The sequence below is a fragment of the Manis pentadactyla genome, chromosome 14 (assembly GCF_030020395.1).
Source record: "Manis pentadactyla isolate mManPen7 chromosome 14, mManPen7.hap1, whole genome shotgun sequence".
NCBI lineage: Eukaryota > Metazoa > Chordata > Mammalia > Pholidota > Manidae > Manis > Manis pentadactyla.
This window is the reverse complement of record NC_080032.1, coordinates 51,252,636-51,275,760: the sequence shown is the minus strand read 5'-3', so window position 1 is coordinate 51,275,760 and position 23,125 is coordinate 51,252,636. Positions and strand designations below refer to the sequence as shown.

Genomic DNA, 23,125 nt, shown 5'->3' with positions numbered 1-23,125 from the left:
AAGAAAACTACAGACCAATATCCCTGATGAACGTAGATGCAAAAATACTCAACAAAATATTAGCAAACCGAATTCAAAAATACATCAAAAGGATCATACACCATGACCAAGTGGGATTCATTCCAGGGATGCAAGGATGGTACAACATTCGAAAGTCCATCAACATCATCCACCACATCAACAAAAAGAAAGACAAAAACCACATGATCATCTCCACAGATGCTGAAAAAGCATTTGACAAAGTTCAACATCCATTCATGTTAAAAACTCTCAGCAAAATGGGAATAGAGGGCAAGTACCTCAACATAATAAAGGCCATCTATGATAAACCCACAGCCAACATTATATTGAACAGCGAGAAGCTGAAAGCATTTCCTCTGAGATCGGGAACTAGACAGGGATGCCCACTCTCTCCACTGTTATTTAACATAGTACTGGAGGTCCTAGCCACGGCAATCAGACAAAACAAAAACATACAAGGAATCCAGATTGGTAAAGAAGAAGTTAAACTGTCACTATTTGCAGATGACATGATACTGTACATAAAAAACCCTAAAGACTCCACCCCAAAACTACTAGAACTGATATCGGAATACAGCAAAGTTGCAGGATACAAAATCAACACACAGAAATCTGTGGCTTTCCTATATACTAACAATGAACCAACAGAAAGAGAAATCAGGAAAACAACTCCATTCACAATTGCATCAAAGAAAATAAAATACCTAGGAATAAACCTAACCAAAGAAGTGAAAGACTTATACTCTGAAAACTACAAGTCACTCTTAAGAGAAATTAAAGGGGACACTAACAGATGGAAACTCATCCCATGCTCGTGGCTAGGAAGAATTAATATCGTTAAAATGGCCATCCTGCCCAAAGCAATATACAGATTTGATGCAATCCCTATGAAACTACCAGCAACATTCTTCAATGAACTGGAACAAATAATTCAAAAATTCATATGGAAACACCAAAGACCCCGAATAGCCAAAGCAATCCTGAGAAAGAAGAATAAAGTAGGGGGGATCTCACTCCCCAACTTCAAGCTCTACTATAAAGCCATAGTAATCAAGACAATTTGGTACTGGCACAAGAGCAGAGCCACAGACCAATGGAACAGACTAGAGAATCCAGACATTAACCCAGACATATATGGTCAATTAATATTTGATAAAGGAGCCATGGACATACAATGGCCAAATGACAGTCTCTTCAACAGGTGGTGCTGGCAAAACTGGACAGCTACATGTAGGAGAATGAAACTGGACCATTGTCTAACCCCATATACAAAAGTAAACTCAAAATGGATCAAAGACCTGAATGTAAGCCATGAAACCATTAAACTCTTGGAAGAAAACATAGGCGAAAACCTCTTAGACATAAACATGAGTGACCTCTTCTTGAACATATCTCCCCGGGCAAGGAAAACAACAGCAAAAATGAGTAAGTGGGACTATATTAAGCTGAAAAGCTTCTGTACAGCAAAAGACACCATCAATAGAACAAGAAGGATCCCTACAGTATGGGAGAATATATTTGAAAATGACACATCCGATAAAGGCTTGACGTCCAGAATATATAAGGAGCTCTCACGCCTCAACAAACAAAAAACAAATAACCCAATTAAAAAATGGGCAGAGGAACTGAACAGACAGTTCTCCAAAAAAGAAATACAGACAGCCAACAGACACATGAAAAGATGCTCCACATCGCTAATTATCAGAGAAATGCAAATTAAAACTACAATGAGGTATCACCTCACACCAGTAAGGATGGCTGCCATCCAAAAGACAAACAACAACAAATGTTGGCGAGGCTGTGGAGAAAGGGGAACCCTCCTACACTGCTGGTGGGAATGTAAGTTAGTTCAACCATTGTGGAAAGCAGTATGGAGGTACATCAAAATGCTCAAAACAGACTTACCATTTGACCCAGGAATTCCACTCCTAGGAATTTACCCTAAGAATGCAGCAATCAAGTTTGAGAAAGACAGATGCACCCCTATGTTTATTGCAGCACTATTTACAATAGCCAAGAATTGGAAGCAACCTAAATGTCCATCAATAGATGAATGGATAAAGAAGATGTGGTACATATACACAATGGAATACTACTCAGCTATAAGAAAAGGGCAAATCCAATCATTTGCAGCAACATGGATGGAGCTGGAGGGTATTATGCTCAGTGAAACAAGCCAAGCGGAGAAAGAGAAATACCAAATGATTTCACTTATCTGTGGAATATAAGAACAAAGGAAAAACTGAAGGAACAAAACAGCACCAGAATCACAGAACCCAAGAATGGACTAACAGGTACCAAAGGGAAAGGGACTGGGGAGGATGGGTGGGTAGGGAGGGATAAGGGGGGGAGAAGTAGGGGGGTATTAAGATTAACATGCATGGGGGGGTAGGAGAAAAGGGAGGGCTGTACAACACAGAGAAGGCAAGTAGTGATTCTACAACATTTTGCTATGCTGATGGACAGTGACTGTAAAGGGGTTTATAGGGGAGACCTGGTATAGGGGAGAGCCTAGTAAACATAATATTCGTCATGTAAGTGTAGATTAGTGATAGCAAAAAAAATAAAAAAAAAAAAAAAGGGCAGTTCCTGTGTGGTAACCTCCAACGAGTTCTACACAAGGGTATAAAGGGCATATAAAAGTGTAGGCAAAGGGTCTGTTTGTGTTTATACAGAGGATCAAAGCCTAATTGGGCTACCCCGAAAATGAACTAAGATACGATATGAAAAAGAACTTCCATCATCTGCACCCTCTGGAAGACTCATGCCAGAAGATGATCATCAAAAAACCCCAACAAAGATCCACGCACTGCTACAGCTGTAGATGCACTCATCCCACCAGTTCCTGGACCTGCCATGGGAATGAGGAAGGAGATATCGAAGCTGGCCTGTGCATACAGTAAAACAACAAAATTGGACTGGATCTATACTGTTGGAACTCAACCAAGAATTTGGAGAAGTGCAAATTGTAGCGCTCCAAAGTCTTACAACTACAAACTATTTATTGTTAAAAGAACATATGGCATGTGAACAGTCCCCAGGAATGGGTTGTTTTAATTTGTCTGATTTCTCTCAGACTGTTCAAGTTCATTTGGACAATATCCACCATATCATAGATAAGTTTTCACAAATGCCTAAGGTGCCTAAGTGGTTTTCTTGGTTTCACTGCAGATGGCTGGTAATTACAGATATGCTTTGGTTATGTAACTATACTCCTATTATGTTAATGTGTGTGTGCAATTTAAGTAGTAGCTTAAAACCTATACATGCTGAAGTTACTCTACAAGAAGATATATCAAAGAAATAATCAATCTTCCCATGTTTTCTTCCGCCTGCTACTTCTATAGCTTTTCTTCTTCCTTCCTAATTACAACCCTTAAATAGAATTCGTGCCTCATATCAAATTTACCGAGTATCATAATTCTTCCAAGTGGTAAAGATACCTCAAGACAAATGCTGGGCATAGAAGCCACAGGGCATAAATATGCAAAGAAGTAAAAAGCTAACTTTTTCAAACAATAAGGCTTCTCTCTCACTTACCAACTTCACATTTCCCTGTATGGCCCCGGAAGATGACTGGTTAGCTAGAGACGGGTAAGATTCCTCAAGGGAGGAACAACCTAAGACAGGCACAGTCGCAGGGGGGCCATCAGGTGAGAAATTGGGGATCAACAGAGGTGAGGCTTAGAACCTCACCCCCCCTGTTCTGAGAGAAATCTTCTGCATACGTGGATGTTTTATTGCCCTGGTCTAGCTTGGATTAACACATAGTCTACAGGCACACACCTGATCATCTACATGTGCTCTCTTACAACACTAAACTATGTTTTCTACCTTTATCTTGTATCTACCTACCACTTCAGCATTTTATTAAAAATAATAATAATAAAGAGAGAAATGTGGTATCCACATATAAATCAAGTATAAAAACCAAATGAGTATTCATATTTGAACTGACTGTTTAGAGTTCATAATGCATGAGCAAAACCGAAAGTTTCTGTGATGACTGCCCTTGTACTGTTCACTATGTAACTTATTCATTATGTAAGAATTTGTTCTACATGTAAAAACTTGTTTGTTATGCCTCAGAAGATTGGAGACTGACAAAAATTAGGCTTGGGGTGGAATAATGATTGTGCATTGAGCATTGACTCCCCTATACAGAATTTTATTGTCGTTAACAACCATTTGATCAATAAATATGAGAGATGCCCTCACAAAAAAAAAAAAAAAAAAAAGGACAGACTTCCAATGGTAAAATAAATTAGTAACCGGGATGTAAGGTATAGCATAAGGAATATAGTCAAGATATTGTAACAGCCTGGTAGGGTGATAGCTGGAACCTAGAATTATGTATATAAATGTTCTACCACTGTGTTGTACACTTGAAACTCATGTAATGTAATACTGTGTGTCAACTACCCTTCAATAAAAAATAATAATTAAAAAAAAAAAAAAAAAAAAAAGTATCTCTAATTTGTTTCTGAAATGGTCCTCAAGATGCTCATAAAATACTGGAAAACCACTTCAAAAAGGATCACCTGCTTGAAAGATGATTTTTTGGCCAGGGTTTACAAAAACCTCAGTTAAAGGCTTATTTTTTTATTATCAACTAGTATGCATGCATCTGTAGTTATATTTTCAAATACAAATTAGTTTCATTAAGAGTGAGCCCTCATTTACCACACTTCCCACTAATCTCAGGCAGACTGTAAAGCTAATTTTAATAATTGCCAACAGTTCATGACAAGCAGCCAGAGATGGGGTGATTATATGCAATGATGCTGGATCAGCTGGCAAACTTACTTTTATTTCTACACTCAAAGCCCATATTCAGAGACTCAAGCATGTTTATTACATCACTCAGTCACCCAAAGCAATAACTCATAATCCAAATTGAGAAGTTTGTACACGAAAGATAAGGACATCTTTCTCAACCCGGATTTGTAACTGAAAACTTGGAAATTCAGTCAACAACTATCCAGATGGTGTCAAATCTTGATAGCCTACAAACATAGTTTAAGACAGAAACCCAAGGATAACTAAAATTCATGTTGAAAGTGTTCCTGGTTCGATGCCAAGTATAATCTGTATGCCACTAGTATTATTGTATGGTGCCACTTTTTAAATAGTGTCTATGTGTGTATTTATATATAAAAATCCACATTCTTTTTTTAACTGACAACACAGACCACTATGTTCAGAGAAATTTCCTTTGGGTCATGAGATTATAAGTGATATTCTCTTTATGGTTTTCTGTATTTTTCAAGCTTTTTCCATTGTGTGCATTATTTTCCCAGTTGCAAACAAGGGAGGGTATTGTGGCCAGTCTCCACGAGGACCCTCAGTAATCATCCTCCCACACCGTGGGGGAGGTGCCCTCCTGCACTGAACGAACGGGCTGACCCGTGTAGCCAGGAGGATACTGTAGAAATGCGTGTGATTCCCAGGCTTGGTTACAGGGGCCACTGTGGGTTCCCCCAGGCTTTCTCTCCATTACCCACTCTGGGGACAGACAGCTGCCTATGAGTATGCTCTATCAGCCCTATGGAGAACCTGAGGCCCCCACCCAACAGCCAGCACCGACTGGACACCCTGTGGAAGGGCTCCTTCAGCCCCAGAATGCCTCCAGCCCAACCCACGTCTTGACCACAACCTCATGAGAGACCCTGGGTCCGAACCACTCAGCTAAGATGCTTCTGAGTTTCTAACCAACGGACACTCTGTGAGATAGTAAGTGTTATTTTCAGCTGCCAAGTTTGGGAGTGATTTGTTACACAGCAAGTTTAAGGCACACAAGGGGTATTTCCATTATCGAGAGAACGCTTGCTTGCCACTCCCTCCTTGGCCCAGTCTCAGTGCTTGTCTGAGGCAGGCTACCTTTGTGTTCTCCTGCGGGTTCTTTACTGCTGGGCTGTGTGCATCTGATGGGCACTGCACAACTTCTCAGACCCTGCAACCACACTGGACACTGCCAGCCTCATTTCCTGTTCCACAGGGGTTTTCTTAGCAGCTGCCCAAAATCCAGCTTCACAGAGACATGGCGTCATCAAAGGGATGTGGTATGTCTAGTGCCACCTCTGTGACCACCTCAAGCTGGCAGTCCCTGTGCTAGCTAACATGACAAGTATCATCACTGTGCTTGTCTCAGAAATGTGACATCCCCTGCCCCCGTCCAGGCTTGCTGTGCTGCCTTGGGGCTCCTGGCACAGGGTTTGGGAACCGCCAGCAGGAGGTATTGTTCTGCACGCTCAAGGAGGTTACATACATGCCGCTCTCCCCTCAGCCAGCATGTCCCCTCTCACTGGCCTCACTGCACCTGCTCTAGTCAAAGCCTCTCCAGTCTCCCTCCCAGCCTCTCTTCTCTCCAACTCCAGGTGGACGTATCCAAGGAGCTGGTTCAGCACCTTCACCTAGAACTTTCCCGACATTCCCGGTGAGTATGCTCCAAAGGGAACTCAACGCCTTGCCCAACAAGCTGGTTCTCCCCCATGTTTTCGTGTTTCCGCGGGTAGCTCCACTGCCCTCGTAACAGCAGCATCCAGGCTCAGGGTGCCAGTACCAGGCTGCTCCGCACCACCCTCACAGACCCTGGGGGTCTGGGGCTGCCTGCTGGAGGATGCTCTCGATCCGGCCGCCTCATCCTTCGCGCCAACCGCCCTTTCAGAACCGGCAAGTCCTCCTCTCCTCCAGCTGCTCTCTCATCTACTTCCTTCCAGGCCTCTGCCCGGCCAGCCATCCTGACGCACCAGTGTGTGTGTGGTCATCACACAAGTGGCTCACAAACACAAGCCCCACCCGCGCCCAGCCTGGAGTCCTCGGCCTCACCCTCAAGGCACCGGCGTCTCCCTCGCTCCTCCCCGCATGCCCTGGGGCAGCGCTCTGCCTGCCCCTCCTTTACCCCCCGGCCCTCCCCCCAGCACTCCCTGCTCTTTTCTCTCTCTCTCGGCCCTCTGTGCAGGGTTCCCCAGGGACACAGAGCCGAAGGCTAGGGCGTGTGGGCGTGTCTATACAGAGGATGCAGGACAGATTTGTTTTAAGGAGTTGGCTCATGCCAACAGGAACTGGCAAGTCTGAAATCTGCAGGGCAGGCCAGCAGGCTGCAGACCCAGGGATGCGTCGGCTGGCAGTGCTGAGTCCGAAGGCAGTCTGGAAGCAGGACTACCCCTTCCTGAGGGCACTCCAGTCTTTTCTCTTAAGTCCTTCAACTGACTGGATGAGGCCTACCCACAGGATGGAGGGTCATCTGCTTCACTCCAAGTCTACCGACTTAAATGTTAAGCACAGCTAAAAAAATACCTCACAGAAACACTTAGGCTGGTGTTTGACCAAAAACTGGGTGACACAGCTTAGCCTAGCTGACACAGAGGATTAACCCCCACACCCTCCACTAGTGAGACCTGCTACACCCAGGCACTGTCCTAAACGCTGGGGTCACTGAAGTGAAACGCAACGAACAAGAACAGGTCTGGTCTCCATGAACCTTACACTTCAAGAGCAGAGAAACAGACAACAAATAAAATTAATAAATGAAATTCAATCTCAAAAGTACGTCTAACAAAGAAAAATAAAGTGGGGAGAAGGGATAGCAAGCACAGGAGAAGCAGGGTCCATTTTGAAAAACAGGGTGACTAGGGAAGGACGCGCTCAGAAGGGGATGTTAAGCAAAATCCTGAGGAAGGTGACAGAGCGAGCCGCGGGGTAAGGAGGGTGGGTACCAAGCGAGGTGGTGACAAGTGCTAACAGGTGGCATGTTCCAGGTCCTGCCTGGTGGTATGGGGTGGCAGGAGCAGCCCGTGAAGTCAGAGGGGCAGGCTGTGCAGACCCTGCAGGCCGTGGTAAGGACTCTGGCTTACCAGCAACACAGGAGCCCCGCAAGGGCTTCAGGCCAAGAGGATGATGGCCACCTGGGCCATGACTGACTGGGAGCAGGGGTCCAGACAGCGGTGTGTGAGCAGCGGTCAAATGCAGGACATGTCTCGAAGGCAGAAAATGGGAATCATTGGTGGCCTGGGACCAGCGCATGAGGAAAAGGGCACTCAAGACACCGGCAGGGTGCACGGCTGCCTTCTGAGATGGGGATGGCTGCGGGAGGAGGGCAGGAGCCGCTGCACACGTGTTAGCTCTATCCAGGGCAACGGGCGGGCGGGCAGCTGCACAGACCAGTCTGGAGTTCAAGGAGAGCTCTGGGCCTCTCAGAAATTCCTCGGCTCCCCAGGTGACAGCAAACCTCTCCAAGGAGGCAGTCACGCCTTCATCCCTGACAGCCCTGCCCAGAGCAGAGGCACAGTGAATACTGACACAGTCAACATCCTCCAGGAGTGGGGAAGACACTTTTTATCTGGGAAAGGATGGAAAAGGGATATTTTCGCCTGTGCTCTCAATTCAGTTTCTTAACAGCACAGTACAGGGGTTGGGTGCCTGGGGTGTGGAGCCAGGCTACCTACGTTCAAATCCTGCTGTCTCGACTTCCTAGCTGTGTGATCTGGAGAAAGCTATGTCACTTCAGTTTTCTCAGCTATAAAATGGGGATAACTGTAGACTCCATGGGTAGGGTGAGAATTAAACATGCAAGTTAATATTTCACAGGGCTTAGAAAACCTCAGGCACATAGAAAGAGCAGTATAAATGCTAACTATTATTAGGACCATTACTAGTATTACTTGTTATCTATCATAAAGATTCCTTTTTAACCTGCCTAGAGCCATAGTCAAACCACACTGCAAAGAGTGCTTATAACATTTCCAAGGTACTGGAAAACTCCCAAAAGATCTCTCTAGATAAAAGAAGTATTTAAATTAACAGTCTGATTGTTTGTTCTTTGTATTTCCAAAGTTTGGCAATACATGATATGGTTACATTACATTCATCAGAGTCTGATTAACCAACTCTTTTTATTCAACTTTATAGATAAGATTCATTACAACAATTTCTCCAAATCTGAGGGATTTGGGAACTATTCCATAAAACTTGAAGGATCCTCAGGAAGTATTTCCTCAGGGTGAAAAACAAAGTAGTGAGTTTCAAAACACACACACACAATGGAAGTTGATGATCTTCTGCAAAGAATAAATGCTGACAATCAATGAGGTCTGCCTAAGGAATGACAGAATATGACAGTGCAGTTGTACAAGCCAAAGAAAGTTGTGGATGAAGAACAGCTGGCTTCCTGGCTGAAAATGTGTGGAAACATCTACTGTAGTTTCATAAAGTGAGAGCTGGTCGATACCAACAGGCTGGACACACCACAGCTCAGGTGTGCTTTCCACCTCCAGCTGGCCGCGGGTCCTGCTGACCCGAGGACTGGCATATCCTGTCCTTTGAACTGCAGGAGAAGAGAGGACCAGGGCACCACCCCACTGTGCCGTACAGCCAGGACTCCAAAGCTGCTGGCCCTCTCTGGCACTCCCTCCACTGCAGGGTGGGCCAGACCCTGGAACACCCCCAAATGAAGCCCTCTGTACCCCAAACCATGTCTCCTCAACCTCGGTCTGGCAGGGTAGCCATCACGTGTAGATCGTGGCCTGATTTTCTAGCTCTTTGGTTCTGGTCCTGCTGAGAGCGATTTTTCTTCTGAATTCAGCCCAGGTAGGGAGTAAGTCACACAAATACATATTTAAAAGCTGAACCGAATTCTTATTTGGAGAGCAAGGAATTAACAAGGCTCAAGCCGTGGCCATCGCTTGCCTGCTGTATTGCAATCTTTTCAGAGAAAGCATCTCGGTAAAATATGCAATGATAATAATGATAGGCCCCTTTGGGAGGGATAAAGGGGAACTCAACTTTATGTCAAAAACTGAATGTGAATAGGAGGAAAAGACACACACACACACACACACACACACACACACTCATACTCTTTAAAAGGTAAACATGAAAGACATGTCTGGCTAACTTTACCTCTTTGTCAATGAAAAAGAGCCTGAGCCTTAGCCAGTTCTGTCCGGCAAGTGCCCTGACGGTTGTAAACCTGAAGGAGGTAAGAGCAGGGCCCACTGCAGAGGAGCTCTAGTGAACCACTCAAGCAGTGACGGAAACATTCCACACCCGCAGTCCCCAGTCCTGTAGCCAATAACCACACAATACTTGACGTGTGCTCAAATGACACTGAGGAACAGAATTTTACGTTTCATTTCATTTGAATTCATTTACATTTGAACGTCAATAGCCACATGTAGCTACTGGTTACTGCAGGGGACAGTTTAGCTATAGACACCCAAACCAACGGCTGGCAGTGTCTTTCTTTTCTTACAATAAAATTACAATCCTAATCAACCAATAATATCTTAAACTGTGACCCAAATAATTAGTACCTCTACACTGGCCCCGGCTGCCCCAAACTCAGAAAGCTTAAAAAGAAAAAGAAGACAAAGAACGTGACTGCAATATGTCATTTCCTGCAACTCTGTTCTGCCTGGGCACCCTACGTTTCTATTATATGACAGCTTCATGTATCTGGAAATCCATGCTCAGAGGCAGAACGGCATTTGCGAAACCAGAATGTCCCAGTCTCTTCCCTTCATGTTGAGGAAACATGAAAATGTGAATTTAGGGCAAGTTACTTAACCTCGCTAAGCTTCGGTTTCCTCAGGGCTAAAGTGCAGATAATAATAGTACTTGCTTCTCATGAGGATGAAGTTCAGAGAATGCCATGAAGTCCCTAACAGCGCCTGTCAAAGAGTAAGCATTCAGCAAGTGGCAGCTGTAGTCATTGTTTTGTTAATAATAAGTAGTAAAATCTGTAATGAAATAAAAACGATGCTACTAGAATGAAAGCTGACAGCCGGCAAAGTTTTCCTAGGCCCACACACTTTGAACCTGTTTCCCAGGCTCTGGTAAAGTGGTTTCTAGTAAAATATGTCTTGGGGCCCTCACTGCTGGGCACTCACTGTCAACCTTACACTTACAATCACCTGATGGGTACCATAAGTCATAAGAATCATTCGGCCAGCGATTACTGTGCCACGACTGTTGTAGGTGCAGTACTAGGCTTTCAGATGAGGACAGTCCCCAAATACAGTACAGTGTCTCAAGACTATACCATCTGTCACCTGAGACACTTTGGTGATTTGTAAAACCTTCATCCTGGGGTCCTTCACAGACAGGGAGGCTCAGTTCCTCAGCCACTGGCCCAGAGAGTAGGACTAAGTGTCTGGGCACCTGCATGGTCCTGCCCATTTTCTTGGTCAGGACAATAAGGAGGGTGTTGATGGGCCACGTTTCTCACTGACATACCAAATCACTTGAACAGGAAAGCTGTTCTTGAGCCTTCAAAAAGCCAAATATTGATTTGCCTCACAAAGCAAACACAACCCATTTCAAAAGCCAACTGCCCCAGCTGGTGAAATGCAACGGGAGTCTCCACCCCAGAAACCCCCCAGGAGTGTCTAAGCAGAGTTTTAGGGGAATTCTGTAGGATTTGGGGGTTACTTTTCTCTAAATAGAAAGCACTCGATCAATCTTTCACATCCAAGGTTACATTCCACTGTGGGATTCCCTTCTGTGAAGATCTCTAAAAATGAAATATTCATCTGATTGTCTGCAGTAATTTAAGTGTAAACCCACTGACTGGCAGTCAGCGATTTCCAAATCCTCCACCTATGAGCAAAGTATGTTCCAGACTGTCTCAGGTGCTCCCAATTTCTGGGCCTTCGAGCTCCAAAAGAACACTGGTCAAACCATGCTCTTGACTTTGGAATAGGAATATAGGGTAGTAATATTTGGAATCTTATACTTAATATTCTTTGCTGGTTAGAATATAAAATGGTCTAACCACTTTGGAAAACGGCCTGGCAGTTTCTTGTAAGGTCCATGTACACCTCCTCCATGACCCAGCAATTCCACTCCTGGACATTTACCCACAAGAAATGAGAACATTTGTCTCTAGGATGATTTATACATAATGTTCATAGCAGCTTCATTCACATACCTCAAAACACTGGGAATAACTCACATGTCCATCAACAGGGGAATACAGTTAACAAACTATGGTATGGACATATCCTGAAATATAGCTCAGCAATAAAAAAAAGACCAAATTACTGATGCATGCAACATGGATGAATCTCAAAAACATGCTGAGTGGAAGAAGCTTTACACAATACTGTAGATTTCACTTATGTGAAGCTCAAGAACTTAGAGTGAGAAATGATCAAAGCAGTGGTTTCCACTGAAAGGGTGGAGGCAGGGACTGACTGGGCAGGGGAAGAAGGAACTTGCTGGGGAGATCTTGATAAAGACCAAGATTACACAGGAGTACCCATCTGTCAAAACATTACGCAAATGTTACTCTCAAGATTTGCACATTTCACTATATGTATATAAAATTTACCTTAAGAAAACTACAACCAGAGAAAGGGGCGGAAGATGGCGGCGTGAGTAGAGCAGTGGAAATCTCCTCCCAAAACAACATATATCTATGAAAATATAACAAAGACAACCCTTCCTAGAATAAAGACCAGAGGACAGAGGACAATATCCAGACCACATCCGCACCTGAGAGAACCCAGCGCCTCGCGAAGTGGGTAAGATACAAGCCCCGGCCCCGCAGGGACCCGAGCGCCCCTCCCCCCAGCTCCCGGCGGGAGAAGAATAGGCAGAGCGGGAGGGAGACGGAGCCCAGGGCTGCTGAACACCCAGCCCCCGCCATCCGGGCCAGAGTGCAGGGCCCTCGATACTAGCAAAACAGGGCAGCAAGAACAGTGAGTGGGAACTGGAGGCCGGGCGCAGGAGGACATAAGAAAAGCGCGCGCGACCATTTTTTTTTTTTTTTTTTTGCTTTTTTGCTGTTTTGTTTTGGCGAGTGCTTCTTGGAAGTCTTAAAGGGATAGGGACCCCAATACTAGGGAAACAGGGCAGCAAGACCGGTGAGCAGAGGCCTGAGGCTGGCACTGGAGAATAAAGAAAAACGAGCGACCACCTTTTTTTTTAATTAAAAAAATTTTTTTTTTTTAATAATTTTTTTCTTTTTTTTTTTTGGTGGTCGTTGCTTTGTTTTGGCAGGTGCTTTTTGGAAGTCTTAAAGGGGCAAGGCAGGTCACTTAATCCTGAGGTAGGGAATCTGGGGATCTCTGGGCACCCTAACCCCTGGGCTGCAGGGAGCAGGGAGGCCCCTTACGGAGATAAATAGCCTCCCAGCCGCTCCTGCTCCAACGCGACTCCACCACTTTGGAGTAGCTGCCCGAGCCAGGCCACGCCCACAGCAACAGCGGAGATTACCTCCATAGCAGCCGGGCAGGAAGCAGAAACCCTGTCTGCGCGCAGCTGCGCAGCACAAGCCACTAGAGGTCGCTGTTCCCCCAGGAGAGGAGGGCCACAAACCAACAAGAAAGGAAGTCCTTCCAGCCGTCACTCGTCCCAGCTCTGCAAACTATTCCTATCACCATGAAAAGGCAAAGCTACAGGCAGACAAAGATCACAGAGACAACACCAGAGAAGGAGACAGACCTAACCAGTCTTCCTGAAAAAGAATTCAAAATAAGAATCATAAACATGCTGACAGAGATGCAGAGAAATACGCAACAGAAATGGGATGAAGTCCGGAGGGAGATCACAGATGCCAGAAAGGAGATCGCAGAAATGAAACAAACTCTGGAAGGGTTTATAAGCAGAATGGATAGAATGCAAGAGGCCATTGATGGAATTGAAATCAGAGAACAGGAACGCATAGAAGCTGACATAGAGAGAGACAAAAGGATCTCCAGGAATGAAACAATATTAAGAGAACTGTGTGACCAATCCAAAAGGAACAATATCCGTATTATAAGGGTCCCAGAAGAAGAAGAAGAGAGGAAAAGAGATGGAAAGTATCTTAGAAGAAATAATTGCTGAAAACTTCCCCAAACTGGGGGAGGAAATAATCGAACAGACCATAGAAATACATAGAACCCCCAACAGAAAGGATCCAAGAAGGACAACACCAAGACACATAATAATTAAAATGGCAAAGATCAAGGACAAGGAAAGAGTGTTAAAGGCAGCTAGAGAGAAAAAGGTCACCTATAAAGGGAAACCCATCAGGCTAACGTCAGATTTCTCAACAGAAACCCTACAGGCCAGAAGAGAATGGCATGATATATTTAATACAATGAAACAGAAGGGCCTTGAACCAAGGATACTGTATCCAGCACGACTATCATTCAAATATGACGGTGGGATTAAACAATTCCCAGACAAACAAAAGCTGAGGGAATTTGCTTTCCACAAACCACCTCTACAGAACATCTTACAGGGACTGCTCTAGATGGGAGCACTCCTAGAAAGAGCACAGCACAAAACAGCCAACATATGAAGAATCGAGGAGGAGGAACAAGAAGGGAGAGAAGAAAAGAATCTCCAGACAGTGTATATTACAGCTCAATAAGTGAGCTAAGTTAGGCAGTAAGATACTAAAGAGGCTAACCTTGAACCTTTGGTAACCACGAAGTTAAAGCCTGCAATGGCAATAAGTACATATCTTTCAATAGTCACCCTAAATATTAATGGGTTGAATGCACCAATCAAAAGACACAGAGTAACAGAATGGATAAAAAAGAAAGACCCATCTATATGCTGCTTACAAGAAACTCACCTTAAACCCAAAGACATGTACAGACTAAAATTCAAGGAATGGAAAAACATATTTAAAGCAAACAACAGTGAGAAGAAAGCAGGGGTTGCAGTACTAATATCAGACAAAATAGACTTCAAAACAAAGAAAGTAACAAGAGATAAAGAAGGACACTACATAACGATAAAGGGCTCAGTCCAACAAGAGGATATAACCATTCTAAATATATATGCACCCAACACAGGAGCACCAGCATATGTGAAACAAATACTAACAGAACTAAAGGGGGATATAGACTGCAATGCATTCATTCTAGGAGACTTCAACACACCACTCACCCCAAAGGATAGATCCACTGGGCAGAAAATAAGTAAGGACACGGAAGCACTGAACAACACAGTAGAGCAGATGGACCTAATAGACATCTATAGAACTCTACATCCAAAAGCAGCGGGATATACATTCTTCTCAAGTGCACATGGAACATTCTCCAGAATAGACCACATACTAAGCCACAAAAAGAGCCTCAGAAAATTCCAAAAGATTGAAATCCTACCAACCAACTTTTCAGACCACAAAGGCATTAAACTAGAAATAAACTGTTCAAAGAAAGGAAAGAGGCTCACAAACACATGGAGGCTTAACAACACGCTCCTAAATAATCAATGGATCAATGACCAAATCACAATGGAGATCCAGCAATATATGGAAACAAATGACAACAACAACACTAAGCCCCAACTTCTGTGGGACACTGCAAAAGCAGTCTTAAGAGGAAAGTATAAAGCAATCCAAGCATATTTAAAAAAGGAAGAGCAATCCCAAATGAATGGTCTAATGTCACAACTATCGAAATTGGAAAAAGAAGAACAGATGAGGCCTAAGGTCAGCAGAAGGAGGGACATAATAAAGATCAGAGAAGAAATAAATAAAATTGAGAAGAATAAAACAATAGCAAAAATCAATGAAACCAAGAGCTGGTTCTTCGAGAAAATAAACAAAATAGATAAGCCTCTAGCCAGACTTATTAAGAAGAAAAGAGAGTCAACACAAATCAACAGTATCAGAAACGAGAAAGGAAAAATCACGACGGACACCACGGAAATGCAAAGAATTATTGGAGAATACTATGAAAACCTATATGCTAACAAGCTGGGAAACCTAGGAGAAATGGACAACTTCCTAGAAAAATACAACCTTCCAAGATTGACCCAGGAAGAAACAGAAAATCTAAACAGACCAATTACCAGCAACGAAATTGAAGCGGTAATCAAAAAACTACCAAAGAACAAAACCCCCAGGCCAGATGGATTTACCTCGGAATTTTATCAGACATACAGGGAAGACATAATACCCATTCTCCTTAAAGTTTTCCAAAAAAGAGAGGAGGAGGGGATACTCCCAAACTCATTCTATGAAGCTAACATTACCCTAATACCAAAACCAGGCAAAGACCCCACCAAAAAAGAAAACTACAGACCAATATCCCTGATGAACGTAGATGCAAAAATACTCAACAAAATATTAGCAAACCGAATTCAAAAATACATCAAAAGGATCATACACCATGACCAAGTGGGATTCATCCCAGGGATGCAAGGATGGTACAACATTCGAAAGTCCATCAACATCATCCACCACATCAACAAAAAGAAAGACAAAAACCACATGATCATCTCCATAGATGCTGAAAAAGCATTTGACAAAGTTCAACATCCATTCATGTTAAAAACTCTCAGCAAAATGGGAATAGAGGGCAAGTACCTCAACATAATAAAGGCCATCTATGATAAACCCACAGCCAACATTATATTGAACAGCGAGAAGCTGAAAGCATTTCCTCTGAGATCGGGAACTAGACAGGGATGCCCACTCTCTCCACTGTTATTTAACATAGTACTGGAGGTCCTAGCCACAGCAATCAGACAAAACAAAAACATACAAGGAATCCAGATTGGTAAAGAAGAAGTTAAACTGTCACTATTTGCAGATGACATGATACTGTACATAAAAAACCCTAAAGACTCCACCCCAAAACTACTAGAACTGATATCGGAATACAGCAAAGTTGCAGGATACAAAATCAACACACAGAAATCTGTGGCTTTCCTATACACTAATAATGAACCAACAGAAAGAGAAATCAGGAAAACAACTCCATTCACAATTGCATCAAAGAAAATAAAATACCTAGGAATAAACCTAACCAAAGAAGTGAAAGACTTATACTCTGAAAACTACAAGTCACTCTTAAGAGAAATTAAAGGGGACACTAACAGATGGAAACTCATCCCATGCTCGTGGCTAGGAAGAATTAATATCGTCAAAACGGCCATCCTGCCCAAAGCAATATACAGATTTGATGCAATCCCTATGAAACTACCAGCAACATTCTTCAATGAACTGGAACAAATAATTCAAAAATTCATATGGAAACACCAAAGACCCCGAATAGCCAAAGCAATCCTGAGAAAGAAGAATAAAGTAGGGGGGATCTCACTCCCCAACTTCAAGCTCTACTATAAAGCCATAGTAATCAAGACAATTTGGTACTGGCACAAGAGCAGACCCACAGACCAATGGAACAGACTAGAGAATCCAGACATTAACCCAGACATATATGGTCAATTAATATTTGATAAAGGAGCCATGGACATACAATGGTGAAATGACAGTCTCTTCAACAGGTGGTGCTGGCAAAACTGGACAGCTACATGTAGAAGAATGAAACTGGACCATTGTCTAACCCCATATACAAAAGTAAACTCAAAATGGATCAAAGACCTGAATGTAAGCCATGAAACCATTAAACTCTTGGAAGAAAACATAGGCAAAAACCTCTTAGACATAAACATGAGTGACCTCTTCTTGAACATATCTCCCCGGGCAAGGAAAACAACACCAAAAATGAGTAAGTGGGACTATATTAAGCTGAAAAGCTTCTGTACAGCAAAAGACACCATCAATAGAACAAGAAGGATCCCTACAGTATGGGAGAATATATTTGAAAATGACACATCCGATAAAGGCTTGACGTCCAGAATATATAAAGAGCTCACACGCCTCAACAAACAAAAAACAAATAACCCAATTAAAAAATGGGCAGAGGAACTGAACAGACAGTTCTCCAAAAAAGAAATACAGATGGCCAACAGACACATGAAAAGATGCTCCACATCGCTAATAATCAGAGAAATGCAAATTAAAACTACAATGAGGTATCACCTCACACCAGTAAGGATGGCTGCCATCCAAAAGACAAACAAATAATGTTGGCGAGGCTGTGGAGAAAGGGGAACCCTCCTACACTGCTGGTGGGAATGTAAGTTAGTTCAACCATTTTGGAAAGCAGTATGGAGGTACATCAAAATGCTCAAAACAGACTTACCATTTGACCCAGGAATTGCACTCCTAGGAATTTACCCTAAGAATGCAGCAATCAAGTATGAGAAAGATCAGTGCACCCCTATGTTTATCGCAGCACTATTTACAATAGCCAAGAATTGGAAGCAACCTAAATGTCCATCGATAGATGAATGGATAAAGAAGATGTGGTACATATACACAATGGAATACTACTCAGCCATAAGAAAAGGGCAAATCCAATCATTTGCAGCAACATGGATGGAGCTGGAGGGTATTATGCTCAGTGAAACAAGCCAAGCGGAGAAAGAGAAATACCAAATGATTTCACTTATCTGTGGAATATAAGAACAAAGGAAAAACTGAAGGAACAAGACAGCACCAGAATCATAGAACTCAAGAATGGACTAACAGGTACCAAAGGGAAAGGGAATGGGGAGGATGGGTGGGTAGGGAGGGATAAGGGTTGGGGGAGAAGTAGGGGGGTATTAAGATTAACATGCATGGGGGGGTAGGAGAAAAGGGAGGGCTGTACAACACAGAGAAGGCAAGTAGTGATTCTACAACATTTTGCTATGCTGATGGACAGTGACTGTAAAGGGGTTTATAGGGGAGACCTGGTATAGGGGAGAGCCTAGCAAACATAATATTCATCATGTAAGTGTAGATTAGTGATACCAAAAACAAAAACAAAACAAAAAAAAAAAAGGGCAGTTCCTGTGTGGTAACCTCCAATGAGTTCTACACAAGGGTATAAAGGGCATATAAAAGTGTAGGCAAAGGGTCTGTTTGCGTTTATACAGAAGATCAAAGCCTAATTGGGCTACCCCGAAAATGAACTAAGATACGATATGAAAGAGAACTTCCAACATCAGCACTCTCTGGAAGACTCATGCCAGAAGATGATCATCAAAAAACCCCAACAAAGATCCACGCACTGCTACAGCTGTAGATGCACTCATCCCACCAGCTCCTGGACTTGCCATGGGAATGAAGGAGATATCTAAGCTGGCCTGTGCATACAGTAAAACAACAAATTTGACTGGATCTATACTGTTGGAACTCAACCAAGAATTAGGAGAAGTGCAAATTGTAGCGCTCCAAAATCTTACAACTACAGACTATTTACTGTTAAAAGAACATAAGGGATGTGAACATTCCCCAGTAATGGGTTGTTTTAATTTGTCTGATTTCTCTCAGACTGTTCAAGTTCAGTTGGACAATATCCACCATATCATAGATAAGTTTTCACAAATGCCTAAGGTGCCTAAGTGGTTTTCTTGGTTTCACTGGAGATGGCTGGTAATTACAGATATGCTTTGGTTATGTAACTATACTCCTGTTATGTTAATGTGTGTGCGCAACTTAAGTAGTAGCTTAAAACCTATACATGCTGAAGTTACTCTACAAGAAGATATGTCAAAGAAATAATCAATCTTCCCATGTTTTCTTCCGCCTGCTACTTCTATAGCTTTTCTTCTTCCTTCCTAATTACAACCCTTAAATAGAATTCGTGCCTCATATCAAATTTACCGAGTATCATAATTCTTCCAAGTGGTAAAGATACCTCAAGACAAATGCTGGGCATAGAAGCTACAGGGCATAAATATGCAAAGAAATAAAAAGCTAACCATTTCAAACAATAAGGCTTCTCTCTCACTTACCAACTTTACATTTCCCTGTATGGCCCCGGAAGATGACTGGTTAGCCAGAGACGGGTAAGATTCCTCAAGGGAGGAACAACCTAAGACAGGCACAGTCGCAGGGGGGTCATCAGGTGAGAAATTGGGGATCAACAGAGGTGAGGCTTAGAACCTCACCCCCCCCCCGTTCTGAGAGAAATCTTCTGCATACGTGGATGTTTTATTGCCCTTGTCTAGCTTGGATTAACACATAGTCTACAGGCACACACCTGATCATCTACATTTGCTCTCTTACAACACTAAACTATGTTTTCTACCTTTATCTTGTATCTACCTACCACTTCAGCATTTTATTAAAAATAATAATAATAAAGAGAGAAATGTGGTATCCACATATAAATCAAGTATAAAAACCAAATGAGTATTCATATTTGAACTGACTGTTTATAGTTCATAATGCATGAGCAAAACCGAAAGTTTCTGTGATGACTGCCCTTATACTGTTCACTATGTAACTTATTCATTATGTAAGAATTTGTTCTCCATGTAAGAACTTGTTTGTTATGCCTCAGAAGATTGGAGACTGACGAAAATTAGGCTTGGGGTGGATTAATGATTGTGCATTGAGCATTGACACCCCTATACAGAATTTTATTGTCTTTAACAACCATTTGATCAATAAATATGAGAGATGCCCTCACAAAAAAAAAAAAAAAGGACAGACTTCCAATGGTAAAATAAATAAGTAACCGGAATGTAATGTATAGCATAAGGAATATAGTCAAGATATTGTAACAGCTTGGTAGGGTGATAGCTGGAACCTAGAATTATGTATATAAATGTTTTATCACTGTGTTGTACACTTGAAACTAATGTAATGTAATACTGTGCGTCAACTAACCTTCAATAAAAATTAATTATCTAAAAAAAAAAAAAAGAAAACTACAACCATATATTGAACTCTAAATAATAAAATGTGCACTGGGATGTTTAGGAGCAACTGCATCGACGTCTGTGATTAATTTTAAAATGCATAAACAAGTAAATTGGACTGATGGATGGATAGAGGGATAAATAAATGGACAGATGTGTAACAAAGTCAGTATTACAAGACTAAAGACTAGAGATTTAGGTGGTCACTTGCAACTTTTCTCTATTTTTAAGAATGGGATGAGCAGCAGAAAGAATCACATGCCCTCTCCTTAGCCCACTAAATTAGAAATTTGGGAGGACAGCCATGCCCACCAAGCTATGGGCCCACAGAGTTTCAATTCTGCTGAAAAGTTAAGATTGGAAGAACACAAGTAGCTTTACAGGAACTCACATCACTCATGCCAAAGATTTTCTGCCTGTTTCCCTACAGACAAAGCAATTATTTGAATGGAAGCCAAGAATTCCTGCTCAAGAGGGAGAAAAAGAACTCACTGACTTATATTCCCAATTTGCTCTCTTTCAATCCCTACACCAAATCTATTAGCTAACAGCACAACACTCCACTTCCACTGGCCCTATGTCCATGCAGCCAGAAGACGAACAAAGAAAAACCCACACAGAGACTTGGCATACAAATGCAGCCAGAGGATGACACCCCAGCTCTCCCCACTAGAAACCCCTCTGGAAGGCCAAAAGAGGATGCGAGTTCGGCCTGAGGTTAAAGTGATTTCACTGAGGTTAGCACACATGCACCAAAGGCCCCCAAACAGCTTGTTGCCTAACCTTTCTGGGGTCACTTGAACCTCACAGGGAATTCAGCTGCTCAGAGGTACAAATTAGGAATCCCGGGCAAGGAACACGTGGGGTGCCCAGGGCGCCCTCCCACCGGCCGCCCGCCTGCCTTCCTGGCAGGGCTTTGCTTATCCTGAGATGACACGATGGCAGGGGCTGGACGACGGCAAGCCTGACCGCTCGCCCAGCATCTGAAAACAGCTGTGCCAATTACAAGAAGGGACTGCTGCCGGAGACCAAGGCAGCCACTCCGATATGGGGATTTGTGTCAGACTTTTTTAGAAAAATATTTTTTGTTTGTTTTTAAGCTCCCTAACTCTCTGACACCACCCAGCGTCCCTGAGGACCACCCAGAACCTCACAGGGCAGCCGATCTCCAGCAACAGGGAGGCGGCTGGGCACGCGCCTGGCTCTAGCGCTTTGGCCTCCACGTGGTTCTCGCGCCAAAGACGGCGACACCCTAGATGAAGGGCAGTAGCCCCGGCTCGGGGCGGGGGTGCGCACATGACACGGGGCTTCCTGAAATACCCGCCAGCCCCACCCGGCCCTGGCGCGGACCCACCCCAGCGTTCCCGGAGCCCAGGAAAGTGGGTTCGGGCGAGCGAAGACCTTAGAGAAGGGGAGACGCCGTTGCAGGGCCGGGACTCCCCGCGTCCCGTCTGTGAGCCTCGGGTGGTGGCAGCACTTCCTCTGAACGCGTGCCCGTCTGGTCCCATCTACCCCGCACCCCTGCCCCGGAACAAACCCACCCCCCAGGCGCCCGCAGGAGGCTGCCGGGGCCGCCTCCACCCACCGCCTCCCGCCCCGCCCGGCCTCGCGCCCTCCCGGACCCGGCATCCGCACCCAGCTCCCGCCTTCGCTCTGCCGAGGAGCCTGGTGGCACTGCCCGAGACCCACCTGTAGCCTCGAAGCGTCCCTTTCGCTTCCTTCCTAGGCGCCGCCGACACCCAACAGGCTACTCTGGGTGCCTCTCCCCACAGCGCGCCAGGGATTTTTCTTTTCTTTTTTTTTTTTTTTTTCAAAAAGTTGCCAAGACCTCTTCATCCTTTGGATCAGGCCCGACCCCATCCACCCCGGCCAGCACGCTGGCGGGGCGGTGGTCCTGAGGCAGCCCCGGCGCCTGGAAAGCCCGCCCCCAGCGCGGCGACCTGCCGGGAGGCGCCACGCGGGGCTCCTCGGCCGCCCGGGTGCCGACCGCGGGCCAAATGGAGGGCGTGCCGCCACCCGCGGTCCTGCCGCTCGCCCACCTACCGTTCGAGACTCGCCCGGGAGAAGGCGCGGGCTCCCTGCGACAGCGTGCTGCGTCCCGGGAGGAAAGTTTGTGCCATCCAGGGCGGGCGGCGCGGGGAGGGCGGGGGCGGTGCGGCTCACTCCGTGCGCGCCCCTCCCGCGAGGCCGGCGGCCGTCCGTCTGTGGAGCCCGCGGCCGCCGCGCTCCCGCTCGTTGCGCCCTGCGCCCGGCGCGCTCCGGCTGCAGCCCCGACGCGCCCCCGCCGCTGCCTCCGCGCGGCCGCCGGCTACACTTCCTCTTCCTCTGAACTCATGTGCAAAATATGCTGCGCTGCATCTTCGGGGGAGCCGCGCGGCCCCTGCCAGCAGCCGCGGGAGCCGCGGCCCGCCCCGCGCTCCCTCCGCGCCCCCTCCGCGCCCCGCACCGCCGCCTCCCCGCGGCGGGCCACCTGCGCACTCCGCCACCCCTCCAGCGACCCTTGCAGCCCCTGCGCGCAGAGGCCCGGGCTCACCGACCCACCCTCTTAACCCGTCATGACCAAGGTCGTGAGCGTCAGGAGCGCGCGCAGGGGACCGGGACCTCTCAGCATTGGAGC

The 23,125-nt window shown here is 44.8% G+C and overlaps 1 protein-coding gene across 6 annotated transcripts in view; it reads right to left on the bottom strand.

The window, feature by feature from the left end:
• Window positions 1-22,779, bottom strand: part of RFTN1 (raftlin, lipid raft linker 1) — a 197,514-nt gene extending 174,735 nt beyond the window's left edge. Inside the window, exon 1 of one of the 6 annotated variants that reach the window (XM_057492271.1) lies at window positions 22,552-22,779. The gene's annotated coding sequence lies outside the window, so the exon portion shown is untranslated. Of the gene's footprint in view, window positions 1-22,197; window positions 22,528-22,551 lie in introns of those variants that run through there. The other 5 variants (XM_036901028.2, XM_057492267.1, XM_057492268.1 and 2 more) reach the window with 5 other exon arrangements.
• Window positions 22,780-23,125: the final 346 nt, after the last annotated feature.